This window comes from Panthera uncia, chromosome B4 (assembly GCF_023721935.1).
Source record: "Panthera uncia isolate 11264 chromosome B4, Puncia_PCG_1.0, whole genome shotgun sequence".
In the NCBI taxonomy this organism is placed as follows: domain Eukaryota; kingdom Metazoa; phylum Chordata; class Mammalia; order Carnivora; family Felidae; genus Panthera; species Panthera uncia.
Genome location: NC_064809.1, coordinates 103,856,828 through 103,881,950, shown reverse-complemented (window position 1 = coordinate 103,881,950; position 25,123 = coordinate 103,856,828).

The following is a 25,123-nucleotide window of genomic DNA, read 5'->3' as shown; positions in this document are numbered from 1 at the left end:
GGTGTGGAGTAGGGAGCTTTAGTCTAGATTTTAAAAACCCATTGTGTGTGTGTGTGTGTGTGTGTGTGTGTGTGTGTGCGCGCGCGCGCGCGCGCGCGCGCGCGCGCACGCGTGATTAAGCAGACACACCAGGCATTTTCAGAACTATTGAAACAGAAAAGCTTATATTCCAATGTTATATGAACCCATGAGTAAGTTCCTGACAGAGAAATAGTCGATTAAGGATCTATTTGAAAACCAAAATTGAATGACTTATTAGATAATGAAAAAGAATAATTTGCAACTGATATTAGAAGTCATGCTCTAATTTCTCCTTCCCCTCCCTACTCTCCTACACACAGGCAGCCACTGATCTTTCTGTCACTAATAGAATAGTGTGCATTTTATAGAATTTGATATCAATGTAATCATATTATATGTGTTCTTTTTAAAGAATCATTTTGATGTAGGCTAGAGTGATACGTGAGCAATTGGACAGACGTCTGCATGATGTCAAAATAGAGGGCCAGATGAAAATCTTATTGAGAACAAGACAAATAAGTGGAGATGTTACCTGGATAAAAATTGCCACAACTCGTTGGAAAGGAAGAATTAGAATTCAATACCAGAACAACATTGTGTATTATTACCTTGTTTATAAATAATCATGCATCCATTAGTTATATACTTAAATATGTGTATTTTTATTTTTGTAGTTCAGGTTCAAAGGTCCTTGTATTAGTTTGCTGAGGCAACTATAACCAAATAACCACAGACCCAATGCCTTGAACAAAAGAAATTCATTTCCTCATAGGCTAGAAGTCCCAGATCAAAATGTCGACAGGTTTGGTATCTTCTGAGGCCTCTTAACTTGATGTAGAAATGGCTGTTTTCTCATGTCCTTACATTGTCTTCATTCATTCCATGTATGTCTGTATCCTATTGTCTTCTTTAAGGATACTGGTCATATTGGGTTAAGCCCCACCCATATCTTCAAATACAGTCATATTCTGAAGTACTGGAGGTTAGGACTTCAAGATATGAATTTTGTAGAATAAAATTCAGCCCAGAAAAGTCCTCAATTATTCCTTTTCTTACCTTTATAAAATCCTGAATTAAAGGTACCTAAACCTAGGCCACAACTGAAAACTTCAACTGAAAATCTAAGAAAGATGCTCCTAACATTTTCATTAATGATGAACATTGCAATGAATGCTTTCTGGAACAGAAAGTACTTACAAACTGTAAAATGATATGTGCATTAATTCCATTTAACCCACAGTTAAATTTTTCTGTATTTTAGTGAGTGATATGTAAAATGTATTGCTTTGTCTCACCTTTGTTCTGGGAAATATGTTTATAAATGCTTCTTATCGTGAACATATTCTCATGACTAATTTTTAAGTTATCCCTATTTAGTGCCTCTCAAAATAATTTCCCATTATAATTTCAGATAAAGCCAGTATTCTATTTTTTTTATTTCAGTTAATAACCAACCATACATTCTATGAGCACCTGGGTGGCTTGGTCAGTTAACCATCCAACTCTTGATCTCAGCTCAGATCTTGATCTCAGGGTTCTGAATTCACACCCTGTGTTGGGCTCCATGCTAGGTGTGAAGTCTAATTAAAATTAAAAAAAATTTTTTTAAATAACCATAAGTGTTAATTCTTTCTTTTTGGAGGATAGCTTTAAAATACATACATATTTATCAAACAAAATTCACCAGAATTAAAATGAAAAAAATTGTGTCGAGGTTTCAAATTTCAAATTGTAAGATACTTAGACTTGAAAATTATGATCTTTCTGTGGTGCCTGGGTGTCTCAGTCAGTTAAGTGTCTAACTCCTGGTTTCGGCTCAGGTCATGATCTCATAGTTTCATGAGTTCAAGCCTTGCATTGAGCTCTACGCTGGCAGCACAGAGCCTGCTTGAGATTCTCTTTCTCCCTCTCTCGCTGCCCCTCCCCTTCTGTTGTCCTCTCTCTCTCTCAAAATAAATAAATAAACTTAAAAAACAAAAGACAAAAAATAAAACATAATTTTAAGTGGGTAAATAAAGTACTTTCCTCTTATGCTTTACTTCAAATATTTTATATGTTTAACCAGATACATAACACATTTACTTAGAAAACATCCTTTATTTATTGTAGACACTGTGATTTATAATTTCTTATGTTTATAAATTATATATATATATATATATATATATCTCAAATTAATAAACTAAAAATTTCTAGTAAATTTAAACACATATAGTTTTAGAATTCCAGTCCTTAAAACTTACCTTGTTTGCTTTAAGGTTAATTAATATGAGATCTTATTTTTTTGGACTCTGTAAAAAAGGGTTACTGTCAATTATGAAAATGATAAAGCAAACAGTATAGTGTACATTACAAATTTTAATCTACAAAATTTCAGAGACCTGTATATAGTTGTAAAATGATATGTGCTTAATAGCCACATATTGCAAAAAAGTGCAATCACTTTGCAATAGATTTTGTTATGAGATGAAGTGTTGTTCCCCCAAATTCCTACGTTGATGCCTCATCCCTCAGTACCTCAGAATGTGACTATATTTGAAAATAGGACCTCTAAAGAGGTAATCAAGTTACAATGAGGTCATTAGGGTAGGACATAATCTAATATGATTGTTGTTCTTATAAAAAGATGAGATTGGAACATAGACACACATACAAAAGGAAGACCATGTAAAAACACAGAAGACACTCATTTGTAGACCCAGGATAGAGCCTCAGGAAAAAGCAAAACAAAACAAAACAAAACCTTGCCAGCATCTTGATCTAGGGCTTCTAGCTCCCATGACTATGAGAAGATAAATTTCTGTTGCTAAGCCACCAGTCTGTGGTGCTTTGTTATGGCGACCATAGCAGACTAATACAGATTTCATGTAATCCTGATACATACACATTAGTAATAAAATCACAAATATTTTCCTTCCATTTCATGTATCCATTTCACATATATTTATTAAGTGCTTGTATTTGGCAGGTTCTTGAGTACCCTTCTTGGTTCAAGGCATACAGTTTCAAATAAGACAAACAAGCTCCATGATTTTTTTTTTAATTTTTTTAACATTTATTTATTTTTGAGACAGAGAGAGACAGAGCATGAACAGAGGAGGGGCAGAGAAAGAGGGAGACACAGAATCTAAAACAGGCTCCAGGCTCTGAGCTGTCAGCACAGAGCCTGATGTGGGGCTCGAACTCACAGACCGTGAAATCATGACCTGAGCCGAAGTCGGACGCTTAACCGACGGAGCCACCCAGGCATCCCACAAGCTCCATGTTTTTAATCAAGGTATCATCAGGACTAGAGTTAAGAGAGACAGACAACAAACAACTTTAAAGCCAAGAATATCATGAAGTGATCATTTCTATAGTGAAAAACAATTAGCTTGAAGTATTAATAATAGCTTTCTGTAGCAGTGGATATATGTGCAAGTCAATTTGGCTTAATCCAGAAAAAAGTGACCTGTGCTTATTATAGATATAGATATAGATATAGATATAGATATAGATATAGATATTTAGGTTGCCATTATTTTAAATAACCCTTTTAGGTAATTTCTTCATCTCTGATGGCTGATTTTGAGAGGTTGCAGGGGAAACTTGTAATTAGAGAGAGTGCAAAGGCGAATATTCAAACCAGGCGTTCCTTGCAAAAACAAAAGGATTGTGCTTGACTGGTGAATAATGCTAGGTAGAGAGTGCGAGTGCTGCTGCCAGCCATTCTCCACCAACGTTTTGGTCCCAAACCTTTATTTGAGGGCTGGGCCACTCTGCTCTAATGGTGCTTGCAGGGCTTTCTAATCTGCACGTGGCATCTGCAGGCAGTCTGCATGCAGGAGCCTTTGCTAGTACACGAGGCACTACATCTTTCAGAAGTGAGCATAGATGTCCTACCCTAAATGACCTGTTATTTCTGAGTGCACTTTTTATCCATTTTGCACATGACTTGGTCTCTTATTCACAGCCATGAATGGTAGGAAAGAATACAGTTGTTTCTGGGCTACTTCATAGTCTTGAAATAGTTTATAATAGATGGTTGCTTTTAAAACACAGTTCTCACACCTTCATGGATATGAAGACTGACAATTTCATTTTCAAGTCTTCTTTATGGAAAAATTAGAAATTGATCTTCAAATTAACATACGCTTCCTTATAAAATCACTCACAAGATGCTAGAGAGGTTCAGAGCAATCCTTTAAAAGGGCTACAGAATGCACATATACCTTCCTTGGTTTTTGACACATAGTAGATACTCAATATACATTTGTCAAATCAAACTATGAATTCAATTTCAGAGAATTCTACATACCTTTGTACTTTATTTAGTTGATATTACTTCACATTGTACTATGCAAATCTTTGGAGTAATAGAACTTCAGTGTTATTTTTCTACTCTTTGTATGTCAAAAAATACATGACATAATTAAGTATTGCTTTTATTCTTCAAATTATTCTAAAGTATTATTTCTTAATAGTGATACAGTTGACTAAGTAATATTATGTTGTGGGAGCTGTCCTGTGTATTGTAGGGTGCTTATCAGCAGCATCCTTGTACTGAATTCACCAGATGCCAGTAGGACTAATGCTCCCTCCAACATACACACACACACACACACACACACACACACACACACACACACCGAATGTGGTAATAAGCAGAAGTGTCTCCAGACATTGCCAAATGGCCCTTGGGGAGCAAAATCACTCCCAGTTAAGAACGACAGCTCTAAGGAGTTTATTAGAACACAATAGCATATTAAAAAACAAAAAAAAAAAAATTAAGTCTGTTTGAGAGAATTTAAATCCCCACTGTGCTGTTTACTAACTTTGACTTTTAGTGTTTCACTTTATTCTCTGAGATTGTTTCCTCATTTGCAAGATGAGGATCATCTTCCTCTGCTGTTTAAAAAAAAAACAGAACAAAATGACAACTCCCTAATGTGGCTTCTAAAGCAGAATTACAGTTTATGATTTAAAAAATAACCCAAGGAAACTAATTTATTCTTGTTGATCAGAAAAATCTCTTAATGGTGACATGTAAAATGAAACATGAAAGAATAAAAATGCAAGTGTTGGGATGAGAAAGAGAAAGAGTGGTCTGTGGAGGAGGAGAAGCAAATGCAAAGACCCCAAGGTCTTTTGCTAAAAGCACATGCACTTTTCCTCTCATTCTGTAGTGATTTTTGTCTGTTTGTTGAAGGAGATCATGTCACCCCAAAATGTGCCACTTTGGCCAATGGATCATTTTGAATTGAAGACAATTGAGAAAAAGCAGACACAGGAAAAGCTCTATGCCACCCCCACCATCTGCCTGAAAGCAGGGCATACACTCCCCTGTGGAAACATTGTCCCCTCTCACATACCAGTGAGAGGAATGTGGCCCTTATCACCACAGAGGGAGATAGCACTGAGATGGAGCTGCATAAATAAACCATATTAAATATTCTTTACCTGTCATTAGTTTCCCCATATATTTACCTTTCCACTATTGATCACCCAAGAAGCCCAAACCCCCTTTTGTTTGTTAATCACTCCTCCACAATTTATCACCCTTTGTTAAAATGTTATATAAGCCCTCAAATCCAACTACTTCTTTGAGTTTTTCACTTCCATGAAGCCCCTATGAATATAAAAACATTAAAATTAAATAAAACTAGCATTCTTTTCTTTCATTAATCTTTTATCAGTATGAGTTATAAGCCCCATTTATAGAAACTAACAGAGTAGAGGTAAATTTTTTTCTCCCCTACAGCTACTGTATGTCCACTTAACCACCCGAAATTCTGGCATATATTAGAATCTCACTAATTATTTGTTGAATAGATAAATGTATGAGAATAATATTAATTTTTAGGCTTCACATAAAAGGAGACACTGTGAAAGAACTACAAAAACTAGATAGTACTATATATACATATATATGTATATGTATATATGGTACCATATATATACATATATATGTATATGTATATATATGGTACTATATATATACATATACAGATATATATACACACAAAATCAGGAGTTTACAGTGTATATACAGAGTATATATGTATATATACATATACATGTATACATATATATACATATGTGTATATACATATATACATATATATGTACATATATATGTATACATATATATCCATACACACACACACAGCTTATGGTTATTACCATTTTTACTTACACCTAATATTGATGTTATACAAACTTGTATAGTATATGCAATAAAAACTTTTATCTCCTAATTTGGATTGGCATAAATTTGACTTTAGGATTACAGATAGAACCATACCCCTTTATGTAACTTGGTTTCAGACACATTTCTCTTATATTTCATTCTTGGTCTCTAAATGAGTAACTCATCAAAGTTTATGAGTATAATGTGATTCCCATATTCTAGAATAGGCATATTATCATTACTTTAAAAAACTGTAAACATAGCATATTCCATAAAGAGCATGGGCTTAGTCAGGACCCAATTTTGGTTCCTAAATAGCATGTTTAGTTAAAGAATTCCAGACTCTTTGCAAACATAACTTTTATTTTTCATATTTTGAGAATTAAGTCTTACGGGCTATGTGGCATTTACCACCCCATTGATCCTACTGAGCTGTAGATATAACTCTATGAAACTTTCATCTTTCATATTAGGTTACTTTGGCCATCTTTTTGATAATGCCTGACTGAAATTTTATTTTTGCTGTAAAATCCTGATTTTGTTTGCATTTTTCTCCTTAAGTTTATTATTCCTTATAAGCCTCTTCAGCTACGGACAATTTTATACAAGCCTTGGAATTAAAAGACATAACAGCTTATAAATCTCAGTAATAATTATTAGTTCATCTAAGGTTGTTATTCTATATGGTGTGATACAACCATTCTGTAATATCTCCAAGAATAATATGAAATAAAAGATAAAACATGTTGTCCACCCATTCAATCACAAGAAAAAGTTAAAATTTCAGACAGAGTGGTTACCTGACAGTTCGGCTGTATGGTCATTGGCAAACTGAGGCCAATCTATTCGTGAATGTAAATACTGATGTTCTATTTTTTCCATGTCCAGAGCAACTAGGAGAATGGACCCTAACTACTTCACTGACAGTCCAGAGAGAGTTAAGGTAAATTCAATGTTATGCTTCCCAAACAAATATATTTGTTGAAAAATGTAACTGTATATCACAGAATGGATATCTCAGGAAAAAAAAAAACCTATTTTGTTAGCCACAAATGAATTATGAGGAGGAATTCAAAACTATTTATCTCTATGGTAAAAAACAAACACCGAGTCAGAGGATAAAATGGCTTCTGATTTGATACTTTACCTCTTTAATCATTGTTATGAGAAATATATGATCTTCATCAAATTATAGGATTTACAATCAAACTGTAAAATAAAATGAAATTGCTATAATATTAAGATTTACTAGGTCTTTCTAAATTCTGTATTCATGCGAGAAGAAAAAAATTACAAGAACTAATTTGTTTTCATAGTCACAAAAGATTTCCTTTTTTTTTTTTGTCTGAAGTTATCTTCAATTTGCATCTTTTCCCTTCTACTTTAGTAAAATTTTATCATATTATCACACATATATTTTGGTGTCTGTGGTAGCCAGAATTCTGAGGTGACCCAAGTTTCTTCCCACTTGTTTAAGTCACCTTTTCTTCAGTTTGCACAGGGTGACAAATAACTCTGGTGATTATGTTAGCTCATATGGCAGACAGGATTTTACAGATGTAAATATGGTCCCTAATCTGTTGACTTTGAGTTTATCAAAAGGGAGATCACCATGGGTAGCCTGACTTACTCAGCTTAACTCTTAGACATGATCAAAACATTGAAGTGAGAGTCTCCTCTTGGCCGTAAAGGAGAAAACTGACACATTTGTAGAGAGAACTATGTGGCAGGGCCCCCTAAAACAGCCTCTAGTCATCATCCAGTAGGAAAACAGACTTCAGTCTTACAATCACCAGGGACTAAATTCTGCCACCAATGAACTTGGAAATGGAGCTTGAGTTCCAGATGAGAATGCAGCTAGACTGAACCTTGATTTCATCCTTGTGAAACACTAACAAAAGAACCTAGTTACAACATGCCTGGACTTCTGATCTACAGAAAATATGTGATAATAAATGACTGTTGGTTTAAGCCACTATGTTTGGGATAACTTATTTTTTTTATGTCACTAGGTTTGTGGTAGCTTGTTATTTGTGATTTCTTTTCTCTAATAATGCCCATTTCTAAAGTATAACAGAAACTCAATGCAATTTGACACTTTAAGGAATCGTTATCCTTGTCAGTCTCAGTTTTATGTTCACTCTTTTTTTTTAACGCTTATTTATTTTTGAGAGACAGAGACAGAGCACGAGTGAGGGAGGGGCAGAGAGAGAGAGAAGGAGACACAGAATCTGAAGCAGGCTGCAGGCTCCAGGCTCTGAGCCATCATCAGCACAGAGCCCGACGTGGGGCTCAAACTCACCAACCCTGAGATCATGACCTGAGACAAAGTCGGATGCTTAACCGACCGAGCCACCCAAGCACCCCTTATGTTCACTCTTACACATTTATTTATATATGGTAAAGGAGAGAATACAAGGCCTAGGTCTATCCTGCTTAGAAGTGTGCAACACCCTAGGAATGTGAAAAGGATTTCAACTCCCATCGGGTCAAACACTCCTTTTACAAAGGAAAAATGGAAGAACTTGACTGGGGTAAAAATATATGGTACCGGAGGGGTGTCTGGGTGGCTCAGTTGGTTAAGCATCTGACTTTTGACTTTACCTCAGGTCATGATATCACTGTTCAAGGGTTTGAGTCCCATGTAGGGCTCTGCACTGATGGTGTGAAGCCTGCTTGGGATTCTCTCTTTCCCTCTCTCTGCTCCTCCCCCCCCCCCCACATGCTTTTTCTCTCCCTCTCTCTCTCTGAAAATAAATAAAAACAGAACTGTGGGGTACCTGGAGGGCTCAGTCAGTTAGGCATTGAACTCTTGATTTCGGCTCAGGTCATAATCTCACTGTTCGTGGGTTTGAGCCACACGTTGGGCTCTGCAGTGGTTGTGTGGAGCCTGCTTGGGATTCTCTCTCTCTCCCTCTCTCTACCCCTCATCCACTCGTGCTCTCTGTCTCCCTCCCTCTCTCTCTCTCAAAATAAATGAACTTCAAAAAAATATTCATGGTATGATAAAACTAGGGTAAATAACTAAGTAACTTATTTACATTTTTTCAAACACACTTGAATTCTTCATGATTCACCTGTAGGTGGATTATTCGGATCCATTTGTTTCATATCCTGTGTACTAGTTTTTTCTTCCTGATTTCTTGATTATATCATTGCTTATGAGCAGAGAGTGAGCAATGCCAGAGAACATTCCCAATGAATATCTTTTAAAATTTATTAGCATCTGTGATCAAGGATTTAGTGAAGGGCAAGGATGAAGTTAAAGTTTAAAAATTAAGTTGCAGTACTTTTGGTAACATTGCAAGTTAAAAACAAACAAAACATATCATAAAAATCTTAACTTTGAAACATGGTACTGTGAGTCCTTTTTATAAAAGCTGCAAAATGAGAATTTTTAGCTAATGAGTGAGACTTGGCAGGACATAAATGGAAATATGTTTCTTTGGCCAACATGTTCTGGAGGCATATGAGTGTCTAAATAGATGACGCTCAAAAGAGTATTTTTGGCATGAAAGTGCCTCCAAACATTTTGATCAGGAATTTGATTGCCATATGTCCATACCCTCCAACTTAAACGATGAACATACTTCAGGTCTCTTGGGGTTTCTTATTTCCTGGCAGTACTGAGTCTTTTACCATTAAGAATCATGGCTTGCAAAATGCATTGTTTTTCTCTGTTTCATAATTATCCCTGTATATTGATCATTTCAATATAAACTGGAGCTGGAATTTGAGCTCAAGCAATGATTTATTGTAGCTTATTATTGAGAGAAGCAGCCATGTTTAGTGCTCAGTCTTGAGCAGTGTTTATGAATTTTCCTGTCATAACTGTTGACCACTAAAGCTTCCATATGCAGATTCATGTTTAATCATAGATGTTCATTTTTCCTCCAAACTCCTAGATTATAAACTTCTAATGTGATTAAGATGTCATTTTCATTTTTGTTTCTCCATAGAACCTTTCAAAAGGAAGGTATCAGAAAATATTTGCAAATATATTATGGAATATCATGCTAGATATTTCATTTGTTCAATCAAATCACTTTAACAAAATGCACACGTTTCCAATGGTAGATATCTGAGTTTTAGAGAAGGTAATTGGGCCTAAACTTCCCTAATGCTTTGGAAATCCTAAAATTACTTAAAATGTATAACGAGGGAGGAAAACACTTTGTTAATGGTTTTCCAACTCACCTCACATGTGCTTCAATTTTTTTTTCTGATACCATGGACATGTTAAACATTGGTAAATGTGTATGTACAAGTTATCTTGCTTTATGGAAGTATTAAGAGTAGCTATTTTTCTTTTTCTTTTTTTCATGTGAGCTAACTTTCTAGATTGGATAGGCAATTGATGGTTGCATGATTTTTAAGTTAATAGACTTTATTTTTCTAGAGCATCTTTACGTTTAGAGAAAAATTGAAGGTACAGAAAAAATGGTTGCTTTTTATTTATAAATGAATTTATAAAATTCAATTATTAGATATTGTGTGATACACCTTTGCAATTCTTATCCTCCATTTTATTTCATCTTCTAAATAAAAATGTTCACTTTGTCTTCTTTTTTAATGTCCACTCTTTGGATATCTGAGTTTAAAATGTAAATGCGTTAAGGAATCCTGAGAATCATGAAATAAAAATCATCTAAATGAAATATATTGATTAATTTATACCACAGGCAAGGTTGGCCTGCTTCCTTGGCAGCAATAGAAGTGGTTCAATCAGGAGTTCAAGTGCCATAATTGAATATAAAGGTTTTTGTATTTGATACCTCACCTACTGAGAAAGGGGAATTTCTCTTCTTGCATTAGATAGCTTGAGGCCTTAATCTCATATCTGATGGTGTCTAGGCCCATTTAAGTTATATATCAAGCTAAATAGCTCCCCGGCTGGCAGGCATTTATGAGTAGAATTCTGAATGATTTCAATCTTTCAATTTAATAAAAAAGAGATAGTATATCTTAATAGTTTTTGTGTATTCAAAGGACTTTATAGAGTTCAACAATGACTGAATATAAAGCACTTGGAAGACAAGAAGAATGACTGGTTGAATCAGAGAAACATTAAGTTCACAATCTGTGCACCACAATCCTGACAATGGTGCATGAATGACCTTGGTTCTCCCTGTGGCAAATTGCCATGCTCGACATCTGTGGAAATCGCTGCATGCCTGAATCCCTGAGACACTGTTCTATAACTTCCATCCTTCTGCTGGACTTCTTTCCTCAAACTCAAGTGCTGAGAGTGCAACAGTAATTTGGAGAATTTTATCTGACTGTACAAAACACCCCTCCACATGCAAACTGAATTTAGAAAATAGGATAACCCAATTACCAAAGTGAGGACAATATGCTTGCAACAGTTCTCTACTTACACTCAAATCTGGAAATACAGAGTCTTCACTCTAGCCAATGTGAGGGGAATCCTTTCAATGACATGCTGGTAATTAAGCCAACTAATCTCTCCAAGAAGAGTATCTGAAGGCTATGCCCTATATCCACCAATGCATCCATCCTTCCACCTATTGATCTATCTATATCTGTATCTTCGCTTTCAGTCATCTGTTTGCCTTCATCTATCTCTCCTAAAACCATCTCCTGTATTTGAGTGTTTCTCCATTTTTCTCTACTGGCTACTTAACTATATTAAAATTTTTCTTTGGGGCTTCTGGGTGGTTCAGTCAGTTGAGTGTCTGATTCTTGATTTTGGCTCAGGTCATGGTCTCACAGTTTTATGGGTTAGATCCCCACATCTGGCTCTATGTTGATGGTGTGGATACTGCTTGGGATTCTCTCTCTCCCTCTCTCTCTGCCCCTCCCCTGCTTGTGTTCTATCTAGCTCAAAATAAAGAAATAAACTTAAAAAAATAAAATAAAATAGGGGCGCCTAGGTGGCTCAGTTGGTTAAGTGTCTGACTTCAGCTCAGGTCATGATCATGCTGTCTGTGAGATCAAGCCCCGCGTCTGACTCTGTGCTGACAGCTCAGAGCCTGGAACCTGCTTTGGATTTTGTGTCTCCCTGTCTCTCTCTGCCCCTCTCCCACTTGTTCTCTCTCTCTCTCTCTCTCTCTCTCTCTCTCTCTCTCTCTCAAATAAACATTAAAATATTGTTTCTAAATAAAAATATTTTTGTTTCACAATACTAACAGAAATGCATTTCTTCCAAACAATACTTACCATTTTCTCAAGTCTGATTTCATCTTCATCATAGCTGTCCATCTCTCTTTCATAGTATTGTATTAGACTGGCTAGTGTTTATTCCCTAATTTCTTGATTCCTCAAATTGATTGTAGTAATCTTCATATCAGAAGCCATATTTCATTTATTTTTGTGTCCATCGTTTTTCCTACTCTAGTGCCCTGTGAATAGTCAGAGCTAAATAAATATGTATGGTATTAGTGATAATGAGTATCTTTTACATTTTCATGCTAACTTAATTTAGAATATGAATATCTTGGTGCATCTATTTTTAAAAATTTTTTTAATGTTAACTTTTGACAGAGAGAGAGAGACAGAGCATGAACAGGGGAGGAGCAGAGAGAGAGGAAGACACACAATACGAAGTAGGCTACAGGCTCTGACCATCAGCACAGAGCCCCACGCGAGGCTCAAACTCACAAACTGCGAGATCATGACCTGAGCTGAAGTTGGGCGCTTAACCAACTGAACCACCCAGGTGCCCTTTGGTGCATTTATTATAACTCATAGTTATGAATGAGGCTAATAATCATGAGTTCATACTACATGTTAGATACTGTGCAACATTCTTATATATGCATCCATTGGTTTCTGACAGAGCTGAAAGATTCAAGGGGTAAGAAAGCTGAGGATTATGGAGGGTGAGTGGCTTATCAGATTCAGAGAGCTAGTAAGTTGTACAGCTAGGATTTACTTTCTGAGCTTTAAGACTCCCCATGTGGGGTTTATAACTACATTATGTTGTAACTGTTTGAGTTTGGCATGTGAGATAGTCATTAAAATATCCACCATTTTGGCCATCTTCCTTTTGGACATATAATACAAGTGAGTTTTCCCTACCCCATTTGATTTTAGTGTAACCATGTGATTTCCTATAACATAATATATAAGTAGAAGCTATAGTGCCCTTTCTGATAGAAGTTTTGAATACCACTTTGTGATATATCACATTTCTTACCACTGCTGAGGTGATTTTTGGAAACTTCCATCAGTGTGTCTTTGACTACAACAAGCATAACTGAGTGCCAGTCTATATTATGCCTATACCATGAATGAGAAAAAAAATGTGTTCTTCACTGGCATTTTGGGATCTTTTTTATTACTACAAATTAACCAAGACCATCCTAATTGATATAATAAGAATCTATTCTTGAAATATATATTTTTTATGTTTTTTTCTTCACTTACCTCTGGTTCTTATTTGAAAAGCAATATATTTATGCCCAGATATATATCTTCAACATTGCTTTCATCGATACGCCACAACTGCTGGAAGGACAATTCTTATGGAACAAAACTTCAGTGAGAGACCTGAGGCCCCTTTACTAGATCATTTGAGAGTTTTTGAAAGATTTAGAGTCTGGAATCCACTCTACATCTACCAGATCAAAATGTCTGAGAGTAGGCCATTGACTCTGAATTTTCACTGATATTTTACAAGAGTCTTATGTATAGTAAAGTTAAGGAATTAATGCCATGGATAGTAGAAGGCAACATTTATTTCCGTAGCTAAATCCTGGGCTCAGTTTCCTCCTTGAGGCATGGCAAGAGCTTTTCCTAGCCATTGCTTTAATATCCTTTTAGTAAGTGACAACCATAAGCAGAAAAAAGAAATCAACTTTCAATGCAAATTAGGAGTTTAAGAACATTTCAGTTTTCAAGATAAAATGAGCAGGGTATAATGAAAAGGCATATTTAGAAAAATGAAATGGAGACTCAGAATGTAATTACTTCAGATCATGTTCCTTGAGTAAGAATCCAAGTAATATGTTTCATTATGGAAAATATATGGATGCAAACTACAGATAAGAAAAAAAACTAAAGAGATAAAAATCAGTTATAATTTGGTATATCTTTCCAGTCTTATTTTCTTCTTCTTTTTCTATGATATCTCTAGTAGATATATAACAGCACACATTCAACATAAATTATACCACACATTAAATACTGTTTTTAAGTATTCTGGAGGGTATTGTTTCTTTTTATTATTTTATCATTTCTAACAATGTTGTCATTCTTATAATATAGTACCCAATTTGTTTATAATGTATTCAAATTTTATAATCTACTATTCCCCTCATGATTTCTCAATTTGAATGCATCTGGAAGGTACGGGTTTGAACACATTTCTGCTACGAATTCTTGTGACCCTAATAGAGTTAGTTAAATTCACTGAGTTTCACTTTATAATCTGTGTAATCCTGGTACTATGCAAGCCTTAACTGTCTTCTTCAGTCCTTGCGACACCTCTTTAAGATAAGTATCTTCATCTCTTTGTAGAGGAGGATAGATGACTTTCAAGATGCAACATGGCCATAATTAAAACCAGTGCTGTCTGTTCCTAACACCTTCAGACTTTCTCCCACATCCGCACCATGAGTCCAGTTGTTTTGATGTTTAATAAAAAATGAACTATTCCTTCAAATGTGGAAAACTTGTCATTGCAAATTTAAAATATCTATTTCTTCTTTGGATGGTATAGTCCAAAGGGCACTGTCTTTGGAACAAGAAACTTCCAGGATTCACCTATCCCCTCTAGCATCTACTAAGCTCTGTGGCCATGGTCAAGTCCCTTTCCTGTACAAAGGGAATCATAAGCTATTTGAATTTTTCTTTTGAAGTTTATAGAAAATGAATCCACAGTGCCTATAGCTGTGCATGATACATAGTGGATGTGCAATGAATATTTTGGTTTTATTGAATTTCTTCAAAACCTACAAGTAATATTTGACTAATTGATGTGCTTTAAAAGTATGTTCTTTAAAGATAGGAATATTTTCATAAATATGAATATTACTTTACTTCTATTGGGTGACATTATTTTCTACTCCCTGTATCATTGTATAGAATATTATAGTAATATTGAACAAGAGACTGATGACTTTACCTAGGACTTATGAGTAGGTCTCCTGTGCTCACTATAGTCATAGTTTAAATTATACCTAGGGACTCATAAACATCGAGTTTATTATGAATCACTAAAGATGATTGTGCATGTGCAAAATAATTACAGGTAAGTGGTCATTAAGTCTAATAGGTGTACTTTATCTACAAAGGACACTAATATCTATAAAGTAATGCAAAACCTTCTTCTATGAACAATAAAGATCATACAGATTTCTTGCTCGAATGTAGCTAGGTTGAAATATGGAAGACAGGCTTGATTATAAATAAGGAGCATGCTCTTTGCATTAAATGGTATATGGCTAAGCAAGCTGCATTCATTTGACTTTCCAGACAGCCAGAGTTGGATTCAGAAGCAGCTAATTGCCTTGGGGACCTTCCTTTGGCATCTAGCCCAATGGTACTCTTCATGGGAGGAGCGGCTTCACACGCAGTGCTTAAAAGCATCTGGGTTGCTGTTGTTCCGAATGCTACTGCTGACAGATTTACCATCTGCCTTTGAGAAAGACAATAGTCTGGGGAACTTTGATACTAAACATTCACATGATAGCCTTTGACAGTCAAAAGCACTCATTAAATAAAAGACCAAAAGATATCCTATCTAAACTAAACTAAAAAAAAAATTACCAGATTTATTTTTTATTTTAATTATCTGCAAATGAAACATGAAAATTCATTGATGGTAGAGCATTTATTGAGCATTAACTATGTGCCAATACTAAGTGCTTTACATTTCCATGTTGAACCTGCACAGCCACGCACTAGGTACAATTTTCATCTTTATTTTAAAAATAAGGAAACTAATACTTACAGGATAAAAAATTTCCTCAAGCTTACTTTGGACCAGAACAAGGCTCCTGAATATCTAAAACCACATAGTCAAATACTGCATTATTCTCCATTTTCTCTTGGAAGTTCATGTTCTGGAATGCCTTAGCATAGGTTGATTATTTAATTAGTGTTGCAGGTATACAGTATATCTATTCCAGTAGATTATACAGTGAGGTTAGATTATGCAGACATGGTTACATTGAGGTCAAGATTGTAAATTTGATCTTTACTTGCTTCGTGATCTCCTCCAGGAAAAAAAAAATATTATTCAAGGAGAGATTGCATCTCTAATCCTTAAAAATGTGTGTCATAGGTAGGACCAGGTACGGATGACAAAAGTGCACTTCACCTTTAAAACAACCAGAGCACTTGTCACAGTGATGTCAAAGTACTTACAAAACAATAAGTGCACTATGCAATTTTAAGGTATATCATATCTGAGGGATGGCGTGTTCGGTTAGTATAATGTTTATTAACACTTGTAATTTATAGAATAGGGTTTAATCATCATTATGCTTTGCTTTTATGGAGGATTGATAAAATATATACTTTTAGCAAGTGAGATGTGATAGGCATGTATAATCATATTTGCACACTATTACAAATTATATACACTGTTCCTTTGTTTAAACATTCTTGGCCTGATCTGTAAACACTCAAATGCTGATGGTCTCAATGCCATTAATAAGATATCTATGTTAACTTTAAATGGTAATTTAATTTAAAGTCCCTAAACAGAAATGCATGGATACATTTAAAATTGAATTGCATCTTTTAAAACCACTCTCTGTGGACATTTCCTTCTGTTCCTTAAAAGGCAGGCACATTCCAGCTGTAAGCACTTGCAGTTGGAATGCAGATCTTGACCTAGAGTTGCCCTGCTTTCTGTTCCCTTGGGGAAATCTACCAACCTGGTTGCAGACTGTCAGTAGGAAGATAGGTAGAATGATTTATAACCAGCCTGTGGCTGTTTATACTAAAGTGCATATAGCCAAATCACACTGGAGGGGAAAATGGAGCGGAAGATATTGATTCATATTTTTTTAGGAACAGCCCTAAACCCCACAAGTACAATCAATATTGAGTCTATTAACTCAAAATATGCGGTACACTAATGAATAATAGAAAAAATTGGAAGCAATAAGGTAACTTTAAATGTGGAGGAAATTCAACATACAGAGATGATGTGCATGAGTCTGAAGCTCATGATTTAAGATTACTCAGTATAAAATATGAAATCTACTTCCCAGTTATAGTTGAAGATTGTGGATCACTTACTGGTATCAAGGAAAGAAACAGGTAAATTCATTGATTGGATATAATAGTTTCAAAAAAAAGTCAATTTAGAGTCTAAGGGAGGAGGAAATGTGTGGATCAGTTAAATTTGAGGTAATGCATAAGCATAAACACTAATCTACAAGAGTGTGGTGCGGTGGCAAGAAATGGGTCATATGAGTCTTGTTTCACTAACGTAGGAAGAATTCTAGGATTTGAAGGCAAATACCCGTGAGGACAAATCTTGCTTCAGCCACTTGTGCCTCTCTAGATAAGTCGCTTAACTTTTGTGGATGTTTTTGCCTCTAATTTTGCAATTGCAAAATAGGATAATAACACCAATTTCATATTTTCATTTGGAGGATTAGATAAGAGGAAGGAAAGTGGTTGTATATAGAAAGAATTGAGTCAGTGCTAGTTTCTGCCTTTCCTTTATATTTCATGGCTTACTGAAAACGTCTTAGCCTGATGTTCAAGACCTCTCTGAACCTGCTCCCACTCATTCTTACAGCTTGATTTCCTGCAATGCCCCATTCAAAATTATACTTTAAATTGGTTGGTTAGTAGTGCTTGGCTTTCCTATATTTTGTACAATCCCTAATTTTTTGCATTAAAAGTGAAAAGGTGTTTAGATCTTTCTCAAGTTAAAACCAGTCTTTTTGTAAGTCAGCTCACCAGTGATAATTTTGATTGGTTTTAAAGAGACTACATGTCAGTCAGTTCCTGTTGGTCAGAAGGCCTGTTTTTTCAGGTTTTTTTTTTCCTTTTTAAAAATTCTACATAATATTTTAAATGGAACCTTCAAAATATTTTCAAGAGCACAATAAAATGAACATTTTCACCTTGCTTACACCCTACTCCAATGTCCTGAATATATAAGAGCATATTTAGGTAGCTTATATGTTAGGATTCTCTGTGAGATTTCCTTTACTGAAGGAAATTAAAATTAAAAAAAAAACAAAGAAAATTATGCCTTGAGGAGTACCATAGAGTGGTTCAGATTAACAAACTGGTTAAATAGATTCAAAACTTAGGAAGGATAAACTGTTTAGATTAATGATCCCAAACACAAGTATTTGCAAGGGTAAGGAGAGTAACAATGGAGTGCAGTAACAGTGTGATGTAAGAGGGAATGATAGCGACAAAGGCATATTGGAGAGTGCAGACTTCATCTAAGTTAATATCTCTGTGTCTCAGTATCTCTGCATCTCTGTTTCTATCTATCCGTCTGTTCATCTATCTCTATTATCTATCACCTGTCTATCAATCATCTATCTATCTATCTATCTATCATCTATCTATCTATCTATCTATCGTGCCTCTCTAGATAAATCGCTTAACCTTTGTGGGTGTTTTTGCCTCTAATTTTGTAATTGCAAAATAGGATAATAACACCAATTTCATATTTTCCTTTTGAAGTTTAGATAAGAGGAAGGGAAGTGGTTATCATATAGAAAGAATTAAATCAGTTCTAGTTTCTGCCTTTCCTTTATATTTCATGGTTTACTGAAAACGTCTTAGCCTGATGTTCAAGACCTGTCTATCTATCTATCATCTGTGTACCTATGTATCTGTGTGTCTATCTGTTTTTCTATGTATCTGTATATTTTTTCTTGACAATCCAAACTTCTCTACAAGCCAAATTCTTCCAGAATGCAGCAAGCTTGTGAACCTTGTCCACATGCAGATAAAGAAGCTACACTACAACAAACGCACATGTACATATACTCATAGATTTACTTGCAATTATTGGATATTAAACGGAAGAAAATCTGGCTTTATAAAAAAATGACAAACATTGAATTAGAATCAGAAGTGATATAACTTCCCATACTCTCCTTTTCCCTCCTTCCTTTTTTTCTTCTTTATCCTATACATACTCCATATCTTCTGTCCTTGCATGTTCCAGGAGTCCCAAGCTGAATGAACTCTGGCTACACGCAGGGAGGCACCTCCCATTTATAGAGGCAGGGAGGGGAAAGGGAAAGAGAAGCAACCTCACTAAGGGAGAGGGATCTTCAGGATGTCCAGGCAATGTTGGTATCCTATTGGAAGAGATTGTCTTATTCCTGAAGTGGTTAACAGAAGCTTCCTAAGAAACCGGCCAGTGAGAATGCTTTCTTATCACTGCCCTTGTTGCTTAAGCTTGGCCAAGACATTTAAAAAATTGCAGAGATGGAATTATTTTGTCAAAATACTATGGCAAATACTATAAATGTACATTAGGATTCTAGTAACAGTTCATTTTTATAACATAGAAGTCTATTTTTCCAACTTTTACATGTGGCTTTCAGACAGTTTCAAGAACACGTTGTGTGTAGAGTTCCTAAACTTAACTATTGTTTCTTCATCTCGGACAATCAAATCTTATATATGTCTCCCAGGATTTGTCATTCCACTCCACAGATTCATTCCTATCTGATCACAGCATGAAATTGCAGCCCCTTCTAAACCTGTAAAGCACTATTTTTTTTTTTTTTACCTTTTATGGCACTTATTTTATAGTTTCTGTCATAATTGCTTGTGACTATGTCTCATCTCTATTCTAACGCCACCTTTTCAGAGATCTTAGAAATCTTTCTTCCCCCAGATGCTTTGTGCTCTGTGCTGAAGCAATTATGAAAGTGAATAATTAGTTGTTATAATACTTTTAGAAATTAATGAAATTAGTCAGATTAGATTATATATCTTTTCATAATAGTATATTGGTTGATTAGTTCTCATCAATGTTAAGAGTCAATGCATGTGAGTCAGATGAGGAATATAAATAAACTAATATAAATCAATTTATTCATTTATGGTCTCTTTAGCTTTAGACACCCAGGTACTGTAGCATTGGGTAAATTTCCTGGTATGCATATCTTTACCTCACTGATTCATAGCTATCTTCTTCTGGGACTGTTAACATTTTATTTAAATTTTCAAGAATGTTTTTATCTGGTATTCACTCTTAAGCACACCCTGACACAGAAATCACAGGACCGTGTTTTCTCAATTTTTATCCCAATTCAAAACATAACTTATAAACCACATTCTTGTCTCTGCCTCTTGCTGTGTATGTGTAAGTGGAACACGTTCAAGGCTCGATGTCATCTTTACTGTCCTACAATTTATTGCTGCATGTTGGCTTAACTGCTGAAGCTATTAGGTGAGGAGAAATTTGCATTTGAGGAGAAATTGTGGTTGTTAATCTCAAAAAGATATTTACCAGCATCTTTTTTAGAATTCAAAATTTTAGCAAAGGGTAATACTACACCAATTCTAGAAAAGTAATTAAAATCTTAGGGAAAGGGCTATAATTATGAATTCTTAAGGAAGATCAGTGTAAATCCAACAAAGTATTTCCCACATCTTGGAATTTATATTAAAAGTAATGCTTCTTTTTGACAAAAGGTGTCAATAATGAAATGAGAAATAAAATGAACCAATTTAATCTACCCTGTAGGAAGCAAATTAAATCCTTTTCTCATTTATTTCTATGAAGATAAATAGATTTGAAAAGTAGGCCTTGTGAAAAGCCTCGCTTGCATTATTAAAATGGACATCTAAAATTGGAAATAAAAAAAAGTATTTGGAAAAATATATTGATGTGGTAAGGACTTTGCAGTTTGGGAGCAAAATAGAAAATCGCTTCTTATAGCTACTATTCCATTTTGCATTTTTGCATCACATTAAAAAAATATCATAGTGAATTTCAAAAATACACAAAGCAAAATAATATTAACAGAAAGGGGAAGTAAATTGAGAAAAATGAAAAGGGGCATCTATTGCATGATTGGAATCTTTCATGGCTATTGTCAATAATGTGAGGGAAAATTGGGAGGTTGTAGCTTTTTATTGAGGATATGGTGAGTGATATCATACTTTTTTTTATATTATTTTAACCAATCCCCACAAAAAATTACTAAATTGAGTACTGAAGAGGAAATACGGTATCCAAGAGATATCAATGGTATCATTTGTACAAGTTCACACATGTAGTAGCCCATGGCTCTTCTTTCCCTGCTATTTGTAAATGAATAATTTTTTTCACAAACGATATTGCTAAAAAAGGGGCAGTGAATACCAGAGGAATTATCCAGCCCAAAATGTAAATCAGAAAAACAATTTTATAAGATTAAAACACACATTACAATAAGGCAAGGAGGATGATAATAGCTATTTTTCAGATATGTTTTCTATTTTCTATTTCTATGACTGAAGCATATAATATGAAGGTAAATATAGTACGGTTTTAAAAAATATTTTATTGGAAAGTATAGATCATTACTGTCTTCACCTGTTTCCAAAAGTTAAGAGATTTTCTTGGGAGATTATTTTTATTTCTATTTGTCAATGTGATCAAAATATGGCTGTACCTAAAGTGAGAGGGCTAGTGATACCAGAGACTTTCAGTAATATGATTCTATGATATGCTATTATGTATCACAAATCAATAATTTTTGAAAAATCAAAAATTTTGAGCTGTTATTTTTTGAATCATCACTGTATAGAAAATATTTTATCATCACTCTAGTTTTTATGCCTTTTACCTTTAGTATTTTCAAAAATTTTAATCATATCTATGAAGCTTCTTTAAAAACAATTTATATCACAGTTATTTCATTAAGCTTTACCTACAGGAAGGAAAATATTTGAAATTAAATAAAATATTTAGGGAGTACCAGAAAAAATGTACTACTCTAGGGTCTAGGGATATTCATGGATCAGAAGACCAACAAATTATATGCTCATGGTGTGTGTATTACAGTGAAAGAGACAAGCAATAGAAGAAAATTAATGTGCAAATAATTAAATTATAGAATTCATTTAATGAAGAATTCTGTGGTTACAGATTAAATTAGAGGGTAGATGGGGGTGCAGGGAAGAGGGGGAAAATGGTTGATAGGCATTGAGGAGGGCACTTGTTGGGATGAGCACTGGCTGTTGTATGTAAGCGAGAATCATGGGAATATAGCCCCCAAAACCAAGAGCACACTGTACACACAGTATGTTAACCAACTTGCCAAAAATTTTTGTTAAAAAATAATAAAATAAAATAAAACAGCATCAAAAAAATTAAATTAGATAAAGGCATAGAAAGTGATGGGGATGGTTAATGGTTTTGATCTCAGTTTAGAAACTCTGTAGAGCTTCACCAAGGAGCTACCATGTTTCTGGAGGCATGAATGGTATGGAGCAAGCTATGTATCTGCTGAAATACTGACAAACTGAAGGCAGGTGGACATAAAAAAATGACAAGAGTAAATCATTCCTTAGAACCTAGAGTATACAGATGAGGCTAGATAATCATCACAATCTTTATAAGAAAAGTAATGAAACACAAGTAGAACTAATAATGAGAGAAATTGTGTATTATATGAAAATTGGTCAGATGCCCATCTGCACACAGTTTATTTATCTAACTTCATTGCAACCAGGTAAGTATGGCCATATGACTGGATACTAGACAACGGAACTAAAGCAGAATTTCTACTTCCAAAGCCTTTCCAATAAACTCTCATTTAGAATAATTCTTACTCTTTTCAGGTTCTTTGGAACCCAAGAGACAACTTGGGAGTTATGGTTAGAATATGATTATTTAACCATATTGGGAACTAATGTGGGAGTTATGGTTATTCTAACTTGGTTAGAATAAACCAAGATCACTACTTGGAGGAGAGCTGATCCACCTGGACAACCCACACTGTACTTTTATGAGTGAGAAAGGACTTTATTTTGCTTTGCCACCAAGATATAGAGGTTTATCCATTACAGTAGTTAGTGTTACCCCTAAGTAGAAATGGCCAAATTGCTAGCATTATGAAAGTTAAAAAACAAAACAAATATGACTTCCATAAAGGGAAATCTGCCATTGTGGAAATGGTAAAAAATAGAAAAGAAGGAAGTGAATTAAAATTTTTTTTAACATTTATTTATTTTTGAGAGACAGAGAGAGGCAGAGCATGAGCAGGGGAGGGGGAGAGGGAGAGAAAGACACAGAATCTGAAGCAGGCTCCAGGCTCCGAGCTGTCAGCATAAAACCCCATGTGGGGCTTAGACTCACGAACAGTGAGACAATGACCTGAGCTGAATTTGGACGCTCAACAGACTGAGCCACCCAGGTACCCCAAGAATGAATTGAATTTTTAAAATGTGTACTTTCAGTAAAATTGTCAGAAGTATGTCAGTGTCAGGGACAAGAGATGATTAAGACAGAAGCCCTATTCTTGTGAGACTTACAGATTAGAGATAATATTGTGTAGTGTTTATTAGTGTTGTTAGGATGAACTCCTGATCAATCTCTAGCACATGTATATCTTTAATTTAGAGGAGGGAAGTTGGCAATTACACCTGTCATTACTCTCATTAACTTTTATTAATTTATATTTTTTAATTATTTTCATCCATCTGATTCTAGCTGTCAGCTACCTTTGCCTTTACAAATGTGGTATTCCTGGAATGCCTGCTTGGAAAAGCAGTTGTAGATAACTTATACACAGGGGAGAAACACTGAACATGTAAAGGGCAAGATTCAGATTTCATTTTGTGTTTATTCACTTAGTTGGTTTGCAGCAGTTGTTTGTGTGTTTTATTTGCGTTAATCTATGTTTTCTAGGCCTCGTTTGGTGAGAACAAAATTTGGGCCTAATGGTTTCATCAAGGTCATGTCTCCCTGTGAAACACAACCTGACCAGATGGCAGCCTTTCTTAATTACACAGCTTTCCTCCATTATGGACTTCAAACCACAACATTAATTATACTACTCAAACTTTTACCACATGCTATTCAATAATATTTTAAATAAATAGTTTATGAAGTAGGCTTCATGTTGGACATTTTCCTAAATACAAAGAAAGTTGTATATGTAGCTATAGTCATTAATTTTAGTCAACTGATATTCAGTAAAATTGTTACGATGACAGAAACAAAAATGTTCTAAATTCTTGACTTCTAACTAGCTATTCCTATTGTTCAGAAATTTTTAAATGGTAAGTTTATGGCAATGTTATGGAAAACTATGATGTGAAATAGCGTATTTTAATAAACTCATTGGCCCTCTAATGCCATTTTATATCTGAATATTGATGCTAAGTATTATAAAATTGCTTCCTTTAGAAAATATGTAAAGGTAAACTATAGAAGCCATTGAGAATACAGTTAATTCCTTTTCAAAAGCCGCTGTAGTATGTGCGTAAGTCACCTTAAAGATGGTTTTAATTTCTTCAGTTAAATGTCTAAGATCAGGAGTACAGTCTAATGTCAGTACGTAACTTCTTTGTGGTTCAGTGCAACTGTAACATCATGGAGTGATTTTAAAATTGCTTTCTGGAGTTCTGACACTTAATATGAATAGAGGAAAAATAATATTACCTCTAATGAACATTATTATTTCAGAAATGTGGTTAATTTTATGTTTTATCTTAGTTAACAATAATAACAGTAAGACACCTTACGTATGCTAAATTATTTCATACTCATACAAAGCTCCCTTGCAAGGTATTAGGAGTGCCATTTTACAGTTAATGATCACATTGTAAAGTAACTTGCTAGTTAGCAAAAAGGTATTTAACTTGCCCCTAATTTGTAGCAAGTATTGAAATTGTAATTCAAGCCCAGGTCTATTAGACCCCCTCATTTGTTTTATCACCCTGCCATGTTATCTTAGTTCAAATAGAAGGGCCAGAAGTGAAAACACACACACACACACACACACACACACACACACACACACACACACA